This window comes from Apodemus sylvaticus, chromosome 7 (genome assembly GCF_947179515.1).
Source record: "Apodemus sylvaticus chromosome 7, mApoSyl1.1, whole genome shotgun sequence".
In the NCBI taxonomy this organism is placed as follows: domain Eukaryota; kingdom Metazoa; phylum Chordata; class Mammalia; order Rodentia; family Muridae; genus Apodemus; species Apodemus sylvaticus.
Window position 1 is genome coordinate 112,863,734 of NC_067478.1, and position 22,317 is coordinate 112,886,050.

Below are 22,317 nucleotides of genomic sequence, written 5' to 3' on the forward strand. Positions count from 1 at the left end.
CCTTTATAGATTACATCTCATGGAAACAAGAGGTTATTTTTATCTGGCCATACCTAGATAAACAATCCCTCTACTGGAAGAGACTGGAAAGGCAGTTTGGTTTCATGTTAGGTGACACATGACTCTTCATGCAGTGTCCAGGTCCCATTCTTAGGATCTGTGGTCTGACTAGAAGCATGTGGGCTTTTCTACCTCTCATGCTTGTGGATGGCTGCAGGCAGTGAAGAGCTTTTTCCCACTTAGTAGTCATGGCAGTGTCTGGGCTCTCTGTGATTCTGACCTACCAAAGGCAGATGCTGGAGAGATGGAATATAGGCATCACTAAGTCCTTGCTTCAGCAATTATCTGTTGATCTGCATGGATAATATCATCACTCACCTCTGCTCTGGTTTATTCTTCACTAGAGTGCCACCATAAAGAAATGAATGCACCACATGTGATGAAGTTTCAACTCGTATTTTGTAGGTAAACTGTGTACTCTAATTTGTTACTGCATTACTTTATCATTGAACTGGGTAATCAGGTGCCTATCTTGAGGGAAACACAGTTAGACACTGCCTGGTACAAATCATCCTAAACAACACAGTGAAATCTTACTTGAATCCAGTTTTTCTTTTAACTTAACATAACAAGTAAAAAAAAAAAACCAAACAACTGCATACAAGTTTTTCCCAGTAGGTGAGCTAGAGCACCGTTCTATACTAGACAAAAGGATATCCAGTGTTTATACTATTCCTTTCTAAAATGTATCTTAAGAGATTCTATAATACATACTGCGTCTACGTTTTTTAGTCGCCACCTGAAATTTAAAGGAAACAGTATGAGGCAAAGGCCATGCTGCATTCTGTTTTCATGGGTCTTTGGAATTCATGTCATTGGTATGGTGCCAATGAAAATGGGCAAGAGTCCTGTATATTAATATGCTAAATGAGGGCGTCACTGAACAACTGGGGCCCTATAGTTTATGCCACTTCCCACTTTTGCTGGTTTGAAGGCCAGATTAAACAACAGTTTAGTCTCTTCTGAGTATTTTCTAAGCCACACTGCAACTTGTCTAGGTTTCTTTATAATCTGATTGTGAGGTTAATCCTTTGTATACCAGGGACTCAATTATTTACACCAATACTCGTGTCTTACCACTCAACATCCACTCACTGCAACCTTCCGTCTCAGTGGAATTCACGGTGTATATATTCCACAGGCTTCATTAAAATGATGAGAACTAGAAGTGGTTGTCAACTTCTGAGTTAAAATTGTACATTTATCTAAAGAGGAACTTTTTTCTTCAGTACAAATGGCTCCCCCACATAAACTGTGCTAAAAGACACTGCAAACTTCTATGTTTACTTGTATTAGGAATAAGCTTTTACAATTCCATTTTCTGTTCATCCTAAGCAAACCCTTTAATACCCATGATGCACCTGTCTTTAGTTAATCAAGTGACATATCTACAACAACATAAGGAAACAATGTAATGTTTTTATAATAGAAAAAGGAAAAGCCGCTTTACCTTCTCAATCCCCACTGGTGTCTCTCCCTGTCCTCCTGCTGAAGGTGCAGCATCAGGATTTTTAGGTACCACTGCAAGGAGAGGAAGTAACTGTCGATACACAGTTGTGTTTTTAATTACCCTTAGAATCTTTGCTTGAAGGGTACAGATGTCTATGAAGTTGGTATCTGTGACTATCTAATTATTAAGCAGAGTTTGCTTGCTGCTCATTCCAGAAATGTGGATCACATGGTTGGAAAACAAAGTGTTGCAAAGAGAAGAATGGAGGATAAAGGAGGAGAGAACATATGGATGTCTTGACAACAAAATCTGATTCGATATGGCAGAAGGTTCTTATTGTGTAATGATTATATAAATCTTTTAAAATGAGCATTGCATTTACTCTGGTTGGAGGAACCATGGTTGTTGCTCTGAGAATGTGGAGCTTAGAGGAGATCTTCAGGGTCTGGTTTTCTCCTTGCACCGAGTGAGTGCTGAGGATTAACTGCAGGTAGGTCATCAGGCTTTGCTGAAGATGCCATTACACACTAATCCAACTCATATTTTTCTGATACTATAAGCTTTATGATCAAGCCTCAGAACACTGTCACTTCCGTTTTTGGACTCAGAACAATCCATACTTGTTCTTGTGCCATGTCCACAATCTACATATGCTTATTCAGCAATTATTAACTATGTAGCCTTTCTTCTATGCTGGTATGGTCATATTTCATTGTAAATGTTATTAGGATGAGCATCTCTAAAAATTTTTTTTGGCCTATGTTATGTGTGCATTACTCCCTAAAATTATCATTTCATGTATTTTTATACTGTGCTAAGTATTGTCAGTATTTTATGGAGATTAAAGGCACATGGAGAACATGTATGGGTTACAGCCCTAAAGGACATATTGGATATAAGGGCTGTTTAGTTTCAGATATTTATGCACTGGTGGGTCTGGGGAAAATTCTAAAAAAAATGCTCAAGCAACAGCACATAATAGTGCAACTCTGTAAGATATGTCTAAAAAATAAAGGGAAGAAGCATGGCATCACTTTCTTAAATTCACATTATCAGAATTTATCCAAGTATCACTTGGAGGAACAAATCATGAATTCCATGATCTTAAATTCAATATTGAGTTAGCAGAAGCAGCTGGGAGACAATAAATCTGAGGATAGCTGGCAACAATGATATAATCAAGTATCAAGTACCAACATATGGAATTACCACACATAAAAGAGCAAAATGAACTTCATGTCTCAAATTCAGAGGTAGCACTGGACAGGATTCAGAATAAGAAAATATGTCCTTTTCTTTGGTGGAGGGGCATTTTGAGACAGGGTTTCTCTGAATACCCTTGGCACTCTGTGTTGCAACTCACGCTATAGACCCAGCTTGCCTAGAACTCAGGTATCCAGCCCTGCCTCCTGACTGCTGGGTTTCAAGGTGTGCGCCATCACTGAGCAGCTTGGAAACATTCTTTTCAGTAGGCATCGTAAACTCACTGCATCGAACATGTGCATACAAGAATACAGTGTATCTGTGTGTGTGTGTGTGTGTGTGTGTGTGTGTGTGTCCAGCTTCACAAGGACTCATGAATACAGTGTGAGTGCTGCTTCGAAAGGACACGTGAATACAAGAACACAGTATCTATTTCCTGTACCTGCATCCCCACCTTCTTCTCTTATTCCACCTCTCATTTTTCCTCCTTATTGACCAAGAAAATCTTTAATTTCTTAATATCTTATACACATGTGATTTTATTTTTTACATAAAAACCTAGACGCTCAAATGAAAAAGGAAAGCACCCTGTCCTTGTCTTCATCAATGTAATGTAAGACATTTAATGTGACAATTATATTTACTCACATCTATTTTCTGCCAATGACATAATCCCATGTTCCTCCATGGCTTACACATGGTGTCTTAATTTAAGGTGTGCATTGCTGTGACCAAACGCTATGATCATAACCAACTTGTGGTGGCAAGAGTTTGTCTCAGGATACAACTCTCTCTTCACACTCAGTTCCTGAGGTAAGTCAGGATAGGAAGTACACAGAGCAAGAACCTGGACTCAGGAGCAGATTCAAAGGCCATGCGGGAGTGCTGTTCACTGGCTTGCACACCAGAGCTAACTCAGCCTGCTTCTTCTAGGACCCAGTATAATATATAACATAAATTTATCATGTGTGTGTGACTGAGGTGCCTGTCAAGTGGAATGTGAAGACATGAAGGTTAAAAGAGGGCATGGAATGGCATGACCTATCATTCTCCTTTTTTAAAACAGGTTCTCTCACAGAATCTGGAGCTAGGCATCCAGCAAGCACTGGAAATGCCTCTGCCCATCCCCCCAGCAACGTAGGATTACATGTATGAATAGCTTTGTCCAGTTATTTTGTGTGTGAGGAGATTCCAACTCAGTTCTTCTGCTTTAAAAGCAAGTGCTCTTTCTCAAAAACCAGTTAACTGCACTGAAGATAATCTTACGATAATCTTATGTGCAAGGATGTGCTGATTTTGTGTGCAAATCTTTCAAATGGAATCACTATAAATGGCTTGTTAGTATGTGAATGATAGTTTAATATTTTGATGATACTGTGTACAAGTTTTGTGGAAATAATTTGTAAGAGATAAATTATAACTTACATATACATATATATGTTTAGCTTCTATTACTCCCAGGCCATGCAGTATACATGTAAGCTTTGTACAGTTGACACAAATTTTAAAAGAAAAGCCAAATATAAGACATGAATCAGTTTTTTACCACACAAGGTCAATGTGAAGGACATATACTTTAATTTGATTTCATTTATAGCAGACTAGAAGGATAGATATATCTCAGTGTGATTTCTGTCCTCCCATACAAAACAGGGGCTTTGTATATGAGATAATTCCTTAACCACATCTACTGGTGGAGATAGAGTGAATCACTGAGTCAAATCTGGGACCGGATACTGCTCTAATTTGTGTCAAAACACTGGTGATTTCAGAATGGACTAATGTGACAGCTACCTGACAGTCACTCCTTGCCCTTCTTCCTTACTATCCCTATAGTTTAGAACAACTTTTTCTGGCTTTGTTTGTCCTCTAATGTATATAGCCTTGCTCTGTTTGTGAGGCTTCTGGATGATATTGAGTTCAACTCTGTCTTTCCTGCTCACAATTGTCATACTGTAGCCAGTCACCAGGAGCCTCTTAGCTTTGTCCACCAGATGAAGGACAAACTGCTAAGATTTGAATATCTTTAGGGTATATTGTGCCTAGGAAGGGTTCTATACTCTATTCTCTTAATGGTCTTATGTGCCCAGTGAGTTTGGTGAGAAAGAGGTAATAAAGAAAGAAAAGAACTCTCTTGAAGGAATGTGGGGGCATGCTAGAGGGTTAAGCTATACTCTATAGACACTGTATTCTCTTATGCAGTATCAGGAATGAGGTAATTAGTGGGAAGAAACCTCCAAGACTCTATGGATAGTCTAGTACAGATCATTGAGCCACTTTGGCACTTGGAAAATAAGGAAATATCTGTATCTGAAGGATAAAGGCAAGGAACTATAAGGAGGAATATTGTGGTGTATGAGGTTGGAGGTGGGGACATGGGGCTCTGGAGGACATACTACATACAAGCAGGAGGCCTAGAGTTTGCAGTGATTAACACAGTGCTAACCCTCCTAATACTGCCTATCACAGTGGAGCCAAAGACAGCTAAACCGTGAGAGGAGGCGGGGGACAATGACACACTTGTGATGAGCAAAGACCTTGAGCATAATGAAGAAGCCTCAGGGGAGATACTTTCAGGAAACAATTCTCTGAGATTATGAACTTATTCCCCTAAAAACGGCAAGACAGGTAAGGCTGTAACAAGTGAAATACACAAATAGTGACAGCACGGAGGACAGACACAGCCCTATGCGCAGAGAGGTCCTGAGAGAACTGATGTCCAAACAACTATTATGGTTCATTAGTCTTGGGAATAGGTGTAATTCACTAGAACGCCCAAACCCATGTTCTGAATGTTGGAGGCTGAACCACGAAATTCCTGAAAGGTAGCCAAGGGTTTGCTAGAGCTAAGATCCCACTTCAATCACTAACTAGGTCAGAGGCTCCAAGATGGATGTCAGAACTCTAGTCCCACATGTCAGTCTGAGGTGAGGAACACAAACTACATAAAGTCATGCCTTAGTTAGATTTTTACTGCTGTGAACAGACACTATGACTCATGCAGGTCTTATAAAGGATAACATTTAATTGGGGCTGGCTTTCAGGTTCAGATATATTCAATCCATTATCATCAAGGTGGGAACATGGCAACATCCAGGCAGGAATGGTGCAGGAGGAGCTGAGAGTTCAATATCTTCATCTGAAGGCTGCTAGCAGAATACTGCTGCCAGGCATTTAGGATGAGGGTCTTAAAGACCACACCCACAGTGACACACCTAGTCCAACAGGCCCACACCTTGTAATAGTGCCATTGCCTGGGCCAAACATGTACAAACCATCACAAGTCATATATTAAGCCCTTGATACAAAGACATGCTATGTAGACAGAATGAAAAGTCATTGTGACTGTTGAGATACTCTGCCATGTTGAGTGCATGTAAAGCAGTGCTTCACAGGGAAGAGAGGAAGTGCTGCTACAAGACCCAAAGAACAGGGAGAGGACATGCTGCTCCTGCAGCATTGGGCCCACACTGTAAGATATTTACCTACAGGTTCTTGAGAGCAAAGAAATTGTTTTCTATCAGAAAAACTCACTCTGATACAGGCTAATACTCAAAAGTGAAAACAACACTTTGTCGCCTCCATGATGCTTCACCACAGCTGTCAACTAACAAGATCTCAGTTCTCCAGGTATGACACTGTTGTTTGAATAGATTAAGGCATCTTGGGAAGACCTGTTTCCTGTAGATACAATCATTCTCTTGGATGGGATCCTAGGCCATATCAGAGGAAGAAAACTCAGCAGAGGACAGTCATTCATTTTTCTTTGCTTCTAGGCTTTGGCTGCAATATCACTTTCCCTTCAGTTTCTGCCTCTATCTGCTACTTATTGATTATGGGCTCCAAATTCAATGTCCCTGGCAATGTCAACCTTTTGTTGCTAAAGATGTGTCTTTTGCCATGAAGAGATACCACAACCATGGCAACTCTTATAAAGCAAAACATTTAATTAGGGCTGGCTTGCACAGTGTAAGAAGTTTAGTCCCCTATCATCATGACAGGAAAAATGGCAGAATGCAGGAAGACATGGTGCTGGAGAAGGAGCTGAGATTTCTATGGCAGGCAGCAAGTGGGAAAGGAGTGACACACTAGGTCTAGCTTGAGCATCTGAGACCTCAAGTCCCACTTCTACATTGTTATACTTCCTCCGCAATCCCACACCTACTCTAACAAGGCCACACCTCATAATAATACCCCTCCCTGTGGGCCATGTACTCAATCACAAGATTCTATGAGGCCATTCCTATTCAGACCACTGCAGGATGTTTTGTGTCACAGTACTTTATCACAACGTCTGGGAAAGCAAACCCAACCAATTTTCCAAGAAGAGTTATAACAAGAGTCATAAACTAGGGTGTTAGCAGTGACAGAGGAAGGATGGTCTAAGTGTTCTGGGAAATGTAGCCTTGAAATAACAGAGCCAGAAGCAAAGCACACTCAACTTTGCCACTGCTAACTATTATACATTTGAAAGAGAAAATGCACAGAAACATCACATATTTCTTTGTCTTAAATGATCTTTCCTACTCCCTTAGTCTCCCAAGCACAAGTTGTAAGATGACTGCTCCTAGGGCTTTCTGTTTCTCAATGGGCCTGCTTAGGAATGCCTTAATCTAATTCAAGTTTCATCCTCAATCTTGAGACCTTCCACATCTGTGTTATGCATGTCTGGGACAATGTGACTGACATGTGGCTCAGTCATTCATGCCTACCACAGGTGAAAACAAGAGTACTCATATAAAGTCTCAACTTTCCTCCAGTTTACCATTAGTTAACGAAAAGCAAAGACGCCAGTTAACTGTATCTTTAAATTTCTACTGATAAACTAGATAAATTAAGATATCCATACATTAAAAACTACAGCAAAACTTCAACATTGATTTATGTAATTGAACGGAATTAATGTTTTCCCACAGTACCTTCTGTTGTAGCGTGTGTTGTTTCTCGGGAGGTACCTGGGAGGACTTGAGGTCTTTCCACTTCAAGGGGGGCCACAGTTCGCTTTCGAGAAAATTTCCTTAAGATTGCCAATACTGGGAATGCATTGAGAGGTAGATTTATGTCAGCTTCACGATAGACAGAGGAAACTGATAATAGTTGAGGGTTTGTACATATGATCATATTTCTTTTTAAGTAAGTCACTGTAATTAGAATGGTGCTGCAGGAAGATCATTGAGTGTAGTGTACAAATAATTATACATAAGGTGACGATGTAGATAACGTCTACTATGTAACTCGTGATGATGTAGGTAAATTAATTCAGGAGGGACAACTGAGAAAGAGGCACAACATGAATATTTATGTTGGTATGGTGCCAGATAGGCAGCATTCAAATCCCATTTAGAGCATCATGACACAGAGACATTGCTGTGATTACATTGTTGCACCAGTAAATGACCACAGGAAACTTATTGGTGTACAGGATAGGTATATAATGTCAAATCATAACAAAAAGCACATGACTGCACAAGTGCACTGTGGTGTTGTGAAATGTGAGGAAAGTTCCACTAGAAAGGATGCAAGAAAACCTGAGCAAAAATTGACTGTTATATAGGATGGCGCCCACTGGTTGTTTGCTTTTATTTATTTATTTATTTATTTATTTATTTATTTATTTTGCCTATCCAGAATATTTTACAGTTTATGCAGAATATATTATATCACTTTAAGTGAGTTTGGAAGGTAAGAAGAATACATTTCCTCTAGTTTTTTATCCCTGGGTTCTATATTAGTTATATCCATGATGCCCTGGCCAAACACCCTGACAAAAAGAACCAAAAAAAAAAAAAAAACAGATGCATTGCCTTTGATCTCTGACTCAATATATGAATTTCTAAGGTATAGAAGGTCTCTGGAGAGTAAATAGAAGAGGTCATTTCTCCAGTGTCTTCAGACTGTCAGGTTCCTTTCATCCAGTGATTCTGATCAAGTACCCACACTGAGAGGCAACACATGCTTCCAGTCTTCTGTGATGACTCAGACTCCAAGTCATTCTGAATCAAGTTGTCATGTGAGGAAAGTTGGCCAACCTTTTATAAACCCTCCACATGAATTGACGTGAGACATCTACATGGCTACACAGGGGATGAGTGTGCACTGGGTCTGCTTCTTGTTTCCTCATCAATTTTTAAATAAAATCTTGTCTTAATTCTTTGAGAACTCCATACAATGTATTTTGATCCTATTCATTCCCGCCCAACACCCTAACTCGTCCTGGCTCCATTCCTATCTCTCCACTCTTTGCCAACTTCAGATCCTTTTCATTTTATCGTAATAACCCACCAAGTTCAATTAGGGCTGATCATATATTCATGGGCATGTGTCTATCCTAGAATTTGATCAACCAGCCAAGGGCAAGATTAGTTTCTACAAATTCCCCTTCGTTCAATAGTCCTCTTGGGGCCATTTTATTTATTGTTGTTATTATTTTTGTTGTTGTTGTTGTTGTTGTTATTATTATTATCTTAGCCATTTCTATTGGTGATGATGATGATGACAATGATGAAAAAGTCTCTAGCCTCGTCTGGATTAAATTTCACTATGAGAAAAAGAAGAGGGAGGCATTGCAGATGCGACTGCTATGTCACTTGTGTGTCAGTGGGGGGCAGAAAAGAGAGAAGCTATGTCTATACTTGGTTGTGATCTGAGAACATTTGAATGATTAGTAATCTTAACATTTACTGAAAACAGTGAGCCTGAGAGGAGCATGAGTCTAGTGCCCAGCACCAATGCTCAGGATCAGACAGACTCTGAGAACAGAGAACAAGCTAGGGACTAACAGAGCTCTATGTGGGAAGGCCGGCCTGGGCAGGAGGCGGTTGGAGACAGATGACCTTCATATGTGGCCAGTCATGCAGATGGGCACGAAGAGTGCCTGTGATGAGCCCCAGGCCAGTGCCATGGAGCCTGGCACGGAGCTAATCTGAGATGACCACCAGTCATGTACTGGGTAGGCTTTGGAGGTCGGACCACACTCAAGATGGCCCCTGCCCAATGCCATAATACACAAGTGGGACATAGACTCCAGGGACCACTCCTGAAACGACTGCAGACACTCAGAGAAACTGGACTCCACTAAGAGGAGCAAGTAAGTGGTGGGAAAAGTGAAGAGAAAGAGAAACAGAAGGATGTGAGTACAAGGAAGAAAGGAAGAACTGGAGCCTCCAGGGTAGTGACGAACAGCCTGATGTGAGCAGTTGGTGAGGCCATCTGTGAACATTGTGGGATCCTGGTCTGTGATGCCACCTTGTCCTGCAGCATCAGGAACCTGTTACCGCCAAAGGCCAGGCAAATGACTCTGGTGTGGGCTACTGCCTGTGGACATGTTGATGGCTGAAGGCTGAGTGAGCCAGTCCTGAGGACAGGAGCATTGGAGAGCTAGATCAACACATCTGCCATATAGTGGTGTGGATGAGGGAGAGATACAGTCTGACCCTCTCGCTCCTTACCATCTATGGCAGGATGGAGAACTGGCCAAGTGGCCATGAAAGCAGGAGAGCTATCCCTGCCCCTCATTTGCTGCAGCACTCGGGAGAGCAGATCCTGTACCTTGCCTGGAGAGCACAGCAGAGCTGGCCCTGCATGAGGGGCTTGCAGGTAAGCCAGCCCAGCAGGTGTGAATGCAGGAGAGCCAGGCCTGCTTTCTTATCTGCTGGGTTTGCCACCCTCACCTCTCTGTTCCTTTGTCATTTATAGCAGATGAGAGAGCTGCTCCCAACTCAGGTCATAAGAGTGGGAGAACTGATCATGTCCCACACTAAATGCAACACTGGGAAGTGGGAGTTTTTCACCCTGCCTGAGCAGCAGGATAGAGCTAGCCCTCATTACAGGGGTTGCTAGTGAGCTGGCCATGGATGTGTGAGAGTAGGGGATCTGGAAAGCTGGCCAACATAGATACCTGTCAGGCCTCCAGTACTTTGAATTGGCTCAACCCAACATCTAACCCATTGATCAACTGCTGAAGAAGTACATAAAGGGGCTGGTTCTATAGATACAAAACATCAGGAACTCCATGCAACAGGGCAACCACAGGGTATTCCAGAAGATATCCAGCATTAGAACCTCAGATAGAGCATCAGAAGCCAGGAGACTGCTCCAGATCAACAAGGCATTACAATGATTATTTGTAAGCAAAGATGTATAGACAAAAGGGTATATAGTGGGACACACTGTGACATACTACAGCTTCCACAGTATTATTTCCATGTTGGTAGATTGTAGCAAGGGTGGAGGGAAGGTGCAAGGAGAGAAGGAGAGAAGTGGGATTGGGGTGTATAACATGAAATGCACAAAAAAACAATAACAAAACTAAAAAAAAAAACCAAGGAAGATCTTGTACTTTGACTTTTCTGAAACCAAAACTCTAAATCCGGATTGCATACTGTGCAATCATGGGCATCCTATATGGGATCCTTGGGATGAAACACACGGTTTTGGATCTGATAGGTATAAACTAAGCCAGTGAAGCTACATGTTCTAACTCATAATTGTTTCACTAAATACATCACTTCACTGGTGAAAGCCTGATCATGCAGACACACAAATGTGGACAAGAAAATGTCTGGTGATACTCTTCTCTGACGACTATGTAAAGCCATTGAGAGGAAAATAGAAAAGGCAACATGGAATTTAACTACCCATGACAAAGGATCCTTGATGTGCAGAGTCTAGCTGCCCTTTAAATGTATATTGCTGGATGCTTATATAGGACCTTCACAAAGTCAAGGAAGACAATATTGTGGCTTGAAGAGACGAGGTTCAGAAACCCTTCTCATACCTATTTAAGAAGTTATTACTTTATGTTTTTGGTCTAAGAGAGGTACAGTTTTAATTAAAGATTTTGCCCCTAGAATGTTCACCCAAGCGTCAGTGGAAGCCCCTGCACATGTTTTGCATAAATTAGACTAGAAAGTTTTTAAGTATACGTATTTAAGAAACACTGAAAAGGGAGAGTGATTATGTGAGCAGAGTTGTAAGGGATAAATATGACCAAACACATTGCATAAACTTATCAAAAATACTAAAATTATACTAACAACAAAATACAAAATAACAATGAAATGCATTGCTGGAATGATGGTCCAGCATGGAGCAAGCAAATGAAGACCGGAGTTCTCAGTGGACAGTGTGGCTCTTTGTGCCCATGCTGATGTTATCTAGTCTGCCAAGGCTTTTCTCCAGATCTTACTGGAGAGAGCCATGCTATGAGAAACACAGTTTTGGGGGCATATTAACCCCTGCTTTCCATGTACTGAATTTAATTTTCAGGCTCAGTCGCCTGAAAAGTGGCATGTGCTTCTCTACGTTTCAGAGTTGTGAGTATCTGCTGCCGGCTGACTGACACATTCCCATGCACTCTGACCTCTGCAGCAACCAGGCTAGTGTTTGAGATCCCTATCAGTTTGCCTTATGGCAGGCAGATGCCAGAAGATATAACTTTTCTATAGAGAATATTGTGCCCTTGATGAGGTAAGAAGTGTCTCTTGAGAGGAACAGCTAAGGCGTCTCATAATTACCTCTAAACTCTAGATCATTCATCTATGAAGGAATACAAGCATATAGCCTGGTCTTGCATGGCCCTGGTGTAGTTTGAATACATTTTTTAGATGACTGTATTAGGATTTCTTAATTTATAACCTTTCTACTAGAATGTCTTTTGGATAATTGGGATCTTTTTCTTGGTAAAAAAGATTTGGACATGCCTTCGTGAACAAAATCTCCTTTTAACTAAAGGAATCACGGCTGAACACAGTCACATGGCCATTGTTTGGGCTTGGAAATTGTGCTTTCTTTAAAAAAAATGCAACAACAACAACAACAAAAACAGCATCAGTAAGTACCTGAGATCATAGTTGTCCATCACACAAAATACAAAGTATTACACAATTAACATCTGAAACATATCTTAGAGGGTTAATCCATAATACATACCAGATCTGCGATTTCTAGATCTTTCCTGCAATTGAAAGGAAATACAATATTTTAAACGTTAGATCATATTGAGTAATATCTGCTAAGGTCTTTGGGCCTTCCTCTGACATATTCTAGTTGCAGTCAAGATAGAAAAGAGCAGTCAAGTGGAGACCATATTAATGGATCCATTATTCAGTGATGTAACAGAATATCTGAGCTTTGTACTTCATGAAAAAGACAATTTCACACTTTTTGTCTTAATATTTTTTATTACATTCAACACGATATATATTCTTATACCAATAATAAAAAATGATGGACATGTTATTAAATGAACATAAAAGGATAACATCTTTTTGTTTATTTTTAGTAGAACGTAAAATCTTGGCTCTTACTGTAGGACAAACCCAAAGTAAGAACCATTTTTAGACTGCTCAATGTAATAAGGCTGCAATTCAATATCCCTCAAGTCTCCAAAGAATTCTGCTTCCACAGTAGCTAGGCTAAGAGTTGGAGGTTCTGCTGCACCAAGGAATGAATTGTAGGCACAATTGTTTGAATACAGATTTCCTGCTTTGACCATAGCCAAAGCTATTTGACTTGAGTGATTGTCATCATTCTCTTCCCATAGGGAACAGGTTACATTCATTTAAGAAATGGTGCTTTCACGTGTTTTTTTGTTTTTTTTTGTTTGTTTGTTTGTTTTTGTTTTGTTTTTGGTTTGAAGGCAGATCAGGCAAAGCTGGCTGGCCTCTATGGAAGATTCTCAAACCTAGATTGCATACCACCTGTGAAATCCTGTATTTGTCATTCAGATGTTTTGTGTTTCTGTGGTCTATCATAGTTATACTTTGAGAGTAAGCCCTGATGTTTGATGTGTTGAAAGAAAGCTCTTGTGTCCAGTGTGTGCATATTCAATGCTCAGCTAGTGAGACCTTTAAAATATGAGAAGCTTTAAAATGGCATATACCTGATCAGTGACATGATTCCATTGTGATCCCACTGAACCATAAGGGGACCACTGAAGTAAGTTTTCTGCATGAGAGCAAGGAAAAGCCTTCTTACCATTTTCACTGGTGCTTTATCCTTATCCATTGGTAAGGTTGCACTGTCCTGACATTCTGGTACTGGGGGGACTTCTTCTTCCAGATTCACTAGGGAGACAAGAAGTGACTGTCAGCTCACAGTATTGCTTATTGTTTACACTGGGCTTTACTTGATGTAGGTAAAAGTGTATGAATCTAGTTCATGTAACTAAACCTGATGAACAAGATGGTTGTGCTGCTGCTGGACTGTTTTCTCATAAGGCAAACTGAACAGAGGGAAGACCTACAGACAAACTAGGATGTACCTGTCCGTGTGGAAAAGGTTTGATTCAGATGTCATACTAAGATTCAACTGCCTTTCAAGTCATATTATATCTGAGAAGGGTTCTGTTCATTTCTCTCCCAGTGATCTTTACAGTCTCATGAGCTTTGTGAGGGAGAAATGTTTAGTGAATACAGAAAGACCAAGTATACCCAGGGCTCATGAGGGGACATGGCTGAGGTTAGGCCACACTGTGTGGGCAATGTGTTCTAGTATGTTGCATCAACAATAAGGTAGCAGGTGGAAGGGATCACAGGATAACATGGCAATTACTAAAAGGAGGGCATGGCTAGAGAAGGACAGAGACAAGAAGTACTATGAGAAGCCAGGCACTGTGTTGGTACATGCCTTTAATCCCAGCACTTGGGAGACAGAGGCCGGCAGACTTTTGAGTTAGAATCCAGACTGGTCTACAGAGTGAGTTCCAGGATAGCCTGTGTTATACAGAGAAACCCTGTCTTGAAAAGCCAAAATAAAAACCAAAAAAGAATAATAAGATGATGATGAAGAAGAAGAAGAAGAAGAAGAAGAAGAAGAAGAAGAAGAAGAAGAAGAAGAAGAAGAAGAAGAAGAAGAAGAGAAGAAGAGAAGAAGGAGGACGAGGAGGATGAAGAGGAGGACGAGGAGGAGCATGTCTGTGGGACATTATCTTGAGGTGATAAGCTGTAGCAAACTGTGCCACTGTTAGTGACACTGTTCTAAAGAACAAGAAGGTGAGCTGGACACAAGCACTCCACTTCTTTCCTTCAATCCATTGCATTGGATCTCTGCCTGAAACTCCTACATCTACAGCTCTCAGCGAATATCACTCCATACTCAAGCTATTGTGGTGAAACAGACATTCCTTTTCACTACAATCTGGGAAAGTACCTTGGATACAGCTTCCTTGGAGAGCTACTAACCACAGTTGCAGGCTTGGACATTTGTTAATAACTCACATAGACTGAAAAGTGTTAAGAGGAAAAGTCTGCCTTCAGATGACAGAGCCACAAGCAAAGAATACACAAGCTAACAGGGATCACCATGATGCCTTTGAAAGAAAAGAAAAAAAAACTCAGAGAACCCTCCAGCCTCTCCCGCCATTTCCTTGTTTCTACTGTTCTTTCCCACTGTGTAACACACCAGTCCAGTGACCCACTCCCAATTGGTCAGAGCAGAAATTCTGTGATCTAATCCAAAGTCTATCTTCACATTTGACACTTTTGATAATCAAAGGGTCACTCTTGAGACAGTTGACATTAAATCCTTTCACATTACAGGTGTCTAGGAACAGGTGATAGAGAGGGTGGCTCACCTGTTCCTTCCTGCAGCAGGTAATGTGACAGTGATGCAGACAGGACTGAGCTCACTTTTCCTCTCTTTCTCATTACTCAATGAGAACAAACAGTGAGTCTAATATCCATTTTAAAATTCTGTGGTTGAATTTCAAATAAGGATGTATACAAATTAACAGTATCTACATAAAAATACTAATAATATATTCATAGTTTTACATGTATCACAACAGTATCCTCTGCCACTATGAAACATGATCCATCCTTTTCATTTCCACAGTACCTTCTCTTTTATTTTTTGTTTTTTCTGTGCAAGTTTCATCAATGAAGTTACTTCCTTCAACATCATCTGTCAGGGGAAGAGTCCCCTTCCGACAGAGCTTCTTCAAGGTATTTGATCCTAGGGATATATACACAACAAAGACAATTATGTCAGCTTCATGACAGAAAAACAGAGGAAATCAGGAATGGTTTTGTGTTTGCACATTCTACTTTGTGACCATTCTCCAGGCAACATCATCAGAGCTACTCATCAGAGAGTAATTTGAGAAGATCACAAAGTGCACTATACACAGCAGCATGAATTACACTTCATGTCCATGTGACAATGTACAGAGAAGAGAACAAGGACTCTCTCATGTTGCTAAACAGCATCAAAATCCCTCTTAGATCAACATAAACCAAACCACACAGTCTTACACTCCTATGTGGTTTCACTAGGATGCTTAATATTTGACTCCCTATGAGACTTCATTGCAAAAGATTTGTGCAAAGGCATATAAAATAAATATAATATACTATAGAGTGTAATTTATGTCGTATATTTAATTCATATATACGGTATAATATATAGTATTTTTATTTATATATAGTATAATATATAATGTAATTTACGGTCTCTCTTACTTCTGAGTTGTGTTTACTATGATGGTATGCACTAAACACCCTATGACTATTCTTAATTAAAAAGATATGGACATACAAGTGCATATTGCTGTGTGGTGTCTGTTAAATGATGGAAGAGTCAGCTACATATGAATGCATCTAGGTAGAATGAGGTTTCAGTTGGTGACACATGGGCAACAGAGAATGTATATATTCTTACTGTTTACCAAAGAAGCTGTAGGAGGGTTCTCACTTAATAGAAATATGTAGTGTTCCTCTCAGAACTTCAACCTGACTGGTGACTCTCAGTGATCAGAAGACTACATAGAGATAATTTCTAAAAATGCTCAGTTTGAAAGTTACTCAAAACCAAGGTGTCACATTATGGTTGGGCTGAATAAAAACTTCCTTTCAAGCAGCCAAACCTGGACATGTCCTCATCATGAACTGACAAGAAGAGCAGCCTTGTGTATTGCTAATATAATAAGCAGTGTGTTCACATCACTTTGTAGGTAACATCCTCATTGACTCTCTTGCCTGGTCTTTCTCAGTTCCTGCTTAGATATGGGTACTGATTCCAGGCCTGTGGGAGTGCACAATGCCTGGTCATGCCTCCCTCACCAGTCTTACCATCTCGTTATAGTTTTAAAAATTGTTTTCAAGAGAGGTCTCTATTCTAGTCTAGAATGTAATTCACTCTACAGAAAAGAATGACCTTGAACTTATGTTTCCCCTTCCTTCACTTCTCTAGGATAAACATTAATAGGATGGAGCCATCTTGGGCACATTTTATACAGAACAAGGATACAAACTTTGGGTCCTGGATATGCTAAACGTGTACTGAGAAAACTGGGATGAAGTCCAATATAATATTACATTATATTAATATAATTGCTCCTTTTAATAAAACTACAGCATACTGAAGTATTGAAACTGTAGTTGTACTATGCAGTAAACACTTGAAATAATAATAGGGTATGTGATTCATTGCAGAAAATATGTATCTACTCCATATTAACACTCAGAATTTGGCCACTGACCGCCACTCGGAGATAAAACTCCTAGAGCATAGAGTTTTGACATTTAAAGGTATATTCCCTTTGGATGTGTCAGTGTATACCTTAATAAATAACAGCAGTCTATAGGCTCAGGAAGGTGGAGCTATGTGAGATCTGGGCCAGAAAGAAGTTACACACACACACATCTCAAAAATAAAACAAAATCCCTAAAATTCACCAAATTCCCTAAAGAATGAGATAGCACTAACTAATATCTAAGTTGTGAATAGAGGACTTACTTGACCATGTGCCTAAATTGTGTTGCCCTTTCTCCATGCTAATAAAGTCCACCCACTTAACCCTTCTGTAGACTTCATTACAATGAACCATGGGAAAGCCAGTTGGGACACATCCATTCAACATTCCTGTTCTCCTGGACTGGGTTACATTTTTAGGACCTGCCACCTGAAAATGAGTATGTGTGCTTCTATGCCTTTTACAAATGACTATCTGCTGAATGGGAAATGATACAATCTAGGAATTCTACCCATTCTCGCGGTCATGATAGTGTTTGAGATCCTAATAGATTTGATATCTTACAGGCAGATCCTAAAAACTGTAACTTTTCCATAGGGATTATTGTACCCTGGTGAATTCAATGACCACAGATACATAGGTAAGTTTTTAGATCACAGTGTTGCATCAGATAAAACATAGTGTTTACAACAATTCTTATCTTAGTAATTCCAAAATACATACTCTTTCCATTTTTTTTAGGAGCCACCTGTAATGGAGAGGGGAAAAATACTTTATATTCCATAATCAAGCAGGGTAATATATAAAATTGGTTTTGATTGATCCATTTATGTACTATAGTTGCAGCAAGGATGAAAAATTGCAGTTGAGTGATAACTATATTGATGGATACGTTATTTGATGATGCCACAAATTATTTGGGGCTCAGTTCTTGTGACAAAAACTAGTATCTTTCATACTTTTTCTGATTCATAAGTAGATCAAACAAACCTGTCCGGCCTCTAGAGGGTCCCAAAATCTACACCACATATGAAAACAGGTATTTTTCACTAATACATATTCTATTTCTAGGGCACATGGTTTAGAACTAATTGGAGTATATGACTTAAAGTTTGGTGCATTAGAAGCTTACTGTGTCTAGCATGTGGATGTTGGGTGTTCAGTTGGCTGTTCTTTAAACCATGAGGACTAGTGTAAACTGGAGAAACCCACTTGACAGGGATTAGTTTCATAAATCCGGACATAATGTTGCACCACATTGTGATGTAATGAATTATTGAATTGAGACCAAGTTAGTACAGTTCCTACATTCCATCCTCTTCCTAAGTAAAAGCTCTAATACCTATGATATCTCTGACTATGTCATGACTCAAATGTGATACCTACTGAAACTTAATGGAATCACTGAGATAGCCTTTCTACCTTAGAGAAACGAAAGCCCCTCTTACCTTAACCCTCCTCAGTGGTGACTTTTCCTCATCTTCTTCTGAACTTACACTGTCAGCTCGTTTAGCTGACACTAGGGGAACAGAGAGAATAACAGTCAGCTGATGGTGCTTCTCATTACTTACACTGCACTTTACTTGATGCAGATTAAAGTGCATGGACTTAGTATATGTAATTAAATGTAGTAAATGAGATGGTCGCAATAAAGCTGGAATGTTTTCTGGGAAGGTAAATAGAGAAAAAGAAAGGATTTGGAGAGAAATTGTGGGAAACGAGCAAAAGAAACTTGCCCCAAGTACTGCCATGTTGTTTCAGAACATAAAGCTTTTTCTTAATCACAGCTCCCTTTATTCATCCTTTGTTCTCCAGAACATAATGGTTGTTTCTAACTACAGAATAACAAGTGGATTTGATTGGTCAGGACTGTAGAACCTACAGACTATATCAGTTTGCATAGGTCAACCTCATAAAGGAAAGCCTTTGTCCTTAAATCCTATTGGAGGAAAAATGTAAGCCTTTATCCTTAAATCCTTATTGGAGGAAAAATGTAATGATAACTTGGCACAGATGCTTTGGAAACTGAAATACTCTAATACTTTGGATCAAGATCATGGTTCAGCTCCCATGTCTGTTCTCTGTTCCTGATTGATCAGTAGCAGCTTGATTGAAATATATATTTGTCATGTGCATTGACCTGGATTCTGACTTATATTGAATCTATACAGACTGTATTACATTTGGTACATTGGCCAGGAATCCATTCACACCACACAGGTCCTTGGTTTGCAATCATTCACATTTGGGGGACTTCATTTTTGGAGTCACAAACCTCTAGAAGGTAGCTATCTGGGACCCAAGAAAGAAGAAACTAGACACAGTATTGTGTGTATCAGAGGAGGACAGGAGACATCCTATTTCCTCTCTGGTGCCCGTTGGCGACCACCTGATTCTAGTTCTGGGTACTGCTGGTGGCATGTCCGTGCCCCATTGTGGGGACATCTAGAATCTCTTCCATCTCATCCCCAGTTCTGATTGTGCTTAGTGTGGCAGTCTGTCTCTGTCTGTCTGTCTGTGTCTGTACTTTGATGTAGTCACTTCATTGTGACTCTCTGTTTCATATTTGGAGAAACTGGCCAAGCTTCATCTTCTAAACATTCACCCCATGATTTAGTATTAACTTGTTTGAGGATTTCCAGGGAAAATAGTAACTGAATTGAGAACAAAAACTGAAAATGTGGCATAGCCCTTTGAGCACTGTCCTTTGAGCACTGCCCTTTGAGCACTGCCCCCTTGGCCAGGAGCCCAGCACAGCCACTGCATATTTGGTTCTGACTGGTCTTAAATGCATGTCTTTACTGTGGTCTGTACGTCTTGCTTGTAGATTATTGGCTTAGAAGTTATTTGGTATGGTTAAGAATGTGTAACATCTGTAACAAAAACTTAAAATTCAGAGGTGGAGCTGCAGTAGGCAACAAAGCAGGGCATGAGCTGACCAAGGAAAAAGGTCTCCTGATATACTTTAAGATTCTTGCATAATGCCTGTCTTAAAAACAGATTTATAAAAGAGAGGATTTAAAACAATTTTTGATGAGGTATTAAATCTGCACCTCCATGCATCTGTATACAAGAACATATCTTCCTGGAGGGCCAAACATTATAACATCAAAGTAGTTGATTTGGTATTGATTTAAAAGACACTAAATTATTTACACTCTCAAACTTGGTGTTGTCTTCTAAACATTGTGATTATGCTTGGTATCTCCCACTTTTAAAAAGGTATTTTATTTTGATGTTGCAAATGCACACAACTGAAAAATTTTAAACTTCTTTTAAAAAGGATTTGGAGTTTTAAAGAAAACTAAGAACCGATTATTTTAAAACCAGCAGAGGATGACCTTGTCGGACATCAGTGAAAGGAGAAGCCTTGGTCCTGTGAAGGCTCGATGTCCCAGGGTAGAGGAAGGCCAGGACAGAGAAGCAGGAGTGGGTGCGTGGGTGATCAGGGGGAAGGGCAATGAGATAGGGGGTTTTCAGAATGGGAAGGGAGAAAGGGGATAAACATTTGAAATGGAAATAAAGAAAATATCTAATAAAAACTTTAAGATAGCATCCAAACAACCGCTTTCCTCTCTCCCTCTCTACTTATCTCTCTCTTTCTTTCTTCCCACGTTCCTCCCTCCCTTCTTCCTCCTCTTTTCCTTCTTTCCTACTTTCCTGACTTCCTCTCTTCCAATCTCTTTTCTTTCTTCCTTCTTTCCTTTTGTTCTTTTTATCTTTTTAGTACGCTAGAACTAGGATGTATCATAGAGAATGTTATATGACATTTAAAATAATAGCAACAATGGCAATAATTAATATATCTTGAATACCCAAATTTTTAATTTATTACTTGTAATATATTTCTCCAAAGTGTAGAAAAAATAAAATCTCCTACCCAATGAAACAGGAAAAAGAAATAACTGTCCCCATTAAACTAACATCTGATCTCCTGTAGTTCTGACTTTCATTTTGAAGCATTAATAACTTGTCATTCATGGAAATACTTTGAATAGCATAAGGCCTTGATTGACTGCAGGCATGTAATTCAGTCACCAACCTCTTCTGACATCACATCCCTAGGGGTGTGGCTGAGGCCTTAGGAATATCAGCAAAGTCCCAAGTCTGAAATATAGCTTTGTTACTCAATCCAAGCCAGGCTTTGTTATTTATAGTACATAGAAACAGAGTTTGAACTTTCCAAAAGAGGAAAACAATAAATCAAGCTAACAAAATGACCGGCTCTAATATTAAAATATCAAGCTCTATGATATAGACGTAGAAAAATTAATGAGGATGTGACGTGAGGTTATTAAAGGTGTGATGGGCAGGAGACGGGTTGGATTATGGGCAAATGAAATGAAGTATTTCACTAGAAGGCAGTCGAGTGCTATGGAAGTTATTACATGACCAGTCAACAGAGCCGGTCCCGTTACCATAGTGACCTAATACAAATGGACTTTCTTTGAATGCCCTTCCACAGAAAGCTCCTGTTTTTCTATGTGGCACCCAGTAAGAACAGGACACTAATACTGTTGAGTTGTTTCATCACCACTGATGCTGCTCTCAGCATTTGCCACCTGAGATGGGTAGCCATGATGCTGGGGGAAGTCTGAAACCAAGATGAGCAGACATGGTTTGGGGATGGCCACCAAATCCTAAATTTGTCATTCAAAGCTTATCATACGGGTGTGAGGAAGACTGTATTCTTCTTCACTGAGGTGGTGTGGGAATTAAGATATGGACCAGTGACCATAGAGGATGTTGGATGACTGACTTTTGTCACTGATAACAGCACTAAACCCAATTTCTCAGTGTATAGCCTTTAACTTCCCTGTATTGTTTCTGAAACCCACCTACATGCTCATTCTTCCTCTTTCCCTCAACATCCCTTCAAATCTTTAAATCTCATTTCCTGTCTAGCCGTTAATAAAAGAAAAGTGCCACCCCCACAGCCTTCCCGAGGTCACCCTCCCATTCCTTTAGATTTATAAGGCTTTGTCTTAAGAGTTGATTTTCTCACCTTTGTTTAACATTTAACAGCTTGTTAGACCAGGGAGATTGAAATGTTCAGGAGGCTACAGTAGATATTCCATATAATGACTGAGAAATCACTTGTTAAAGTTAAGATTCCTGTGACAATGTCAGC

General features: G+C 39.9%; 1 protein-coding gene, 1 long non-coding RNA gene and 1 other non-coding gene across 9 annotated transcripts in view; 2 read left to right on the top strand and 1 right to left on the bottom strand.

Moving 5' to 3' along the window:
- Positions 1-22,317, bottom strand: part of LOC127689375 (nucleolar and coiled-body phosphoprotein 1-like) — a 568,994-nt gene that overhangs the window by 307,517 nt on the left and 239,160 nt on the right. The window lies entirely within an intron of this gene.
- Positions 1-22,317, top strand: part of LOC127689380 (uncharacterized) — a 211,744-nt gene that overhangs the window by 32,828 nt on the left and 156,599 nt on the right. The gene's annotated exons all lie outside the window — the stretch shown is intronic.
- LOC127690412 (small nucleolar RNA SNORA17) lies at positions 9,266-9,391 on the top strand. Its single transcript, XR_007979113.1, has one exon. It is a non-coding gene; the product is annotated as a small nucleolar RNA SNORA17 (small nucleolar RNA).